The following is a 1,228-nucleotide window of genomic DNA, read 5'->3' as shown; positions in this document are numbered from 1 at the left end:
TTGAATTAATTTTTCATTCATATGCAAGGTTGATGAACTCCTTCCGTCACTGATTTTAATAGAATTCTGACTTTCACTTATCACTTGAATTAATGTCCCATAATTTCCGTAGAAAGAGGGGGCGATATATCGATTATCGAATTCAGTGGTTGGGGCAATTAAGTTACCATGTGACTACAAGCATGCCCTTTCAGTACCTGACATCGGTTACCAGAGAATACAGCTATTGAATTTGTGCAGGTAATAACTGATCCAGTAAGATCAGAATTATGCATAATTTGTAAAGTTTCATATTTATTTAAAGTAGTTGTTAGTACATCCTGGTCTTCGTATGTTCCACCAAGTAGAGATATATAAAATACATGGTTACTGTCTTGAAATATAAGCGATATTTGGGCGAGGGTAAGAAAACGTGATAGAGGGCGAGGCTTGCCGAGTATTTTGTTTATTCTGCAACAAAATTCTTCATTTGAGCGTCCAAAACAAGCTAATTCCGACACATTTGGGTACATCTCTGCAGTTGAAACTATGACGCCATGGCGTAAACATTGCAATATACGTGACGTCACAATGCTTTTGGAACGTCGGAATACATGCACGAGGCTTTATTAGGGCAGTGACCGGATAAAGCTTTGGTTTATTAGGTTACCTTTATTAGGTCAATGCAAGGGGCAGTTGCAGGATAAATTGAAGTACTGGGATTCATTTTAAATGTAATATTAACTTTGGTTATTAACTTTGGTTTTGTCATATAAGGCTGCAACAGCAATTTGGCTGTAGTAGTATTTGCTTAATTCGTGTGGATTTGTTGACGACACAGGATATTTTGTAGACAATCTGTTTGTTGGAATAATCAGCGTTCCATCGTTTGAAGATTCATGAAAACTATCAAATATTGATACGGTGGATAGTTGTAATGTTTGTAGAAGCACAGCCTTGGATTCAATCGATAAATAGTCAAAGCTTAAATCATAAGGTAGCGTGATATTGGAATGATAGGACACATTCATTGTAATGTCAGTTGCTAATTTAGTGGACGCATTAAGATCACTTGAGGTTGAGATATTAACAGACGTATTACTGTCTGTTGTAATATAGATTGTAGGAGATCCTTTTGCAATTGGGTAATTTTTCATGAAAAGAATCAAGAATTCTCTGCTTCTACTACCTACAATAAATATTAATATTGAATTGAAAATAAAGAGCCGTACATTAAATACTACGATAA

This window comes from Saccostrea cucullata, unplaced genomic scaffold, assembly GCF_032062105.1.
Source record: "Saccostrea cucullata isolate Sc308-1 unplaced genomic scaffold, CSIRO_AGI_Scuc_v1 ctg12141, whole genome shotgun sequence".
NCBI classification, from domain to species: domain Eukaryota; kingdom Metazoa; phylum Mollusca; class Bivalvia; order Ostreida; family Ostreidae; genus Saccostrea; species Saccostrea cuccullata.
Note: the sequence above shows the minus strand (reverse complement) of the source record.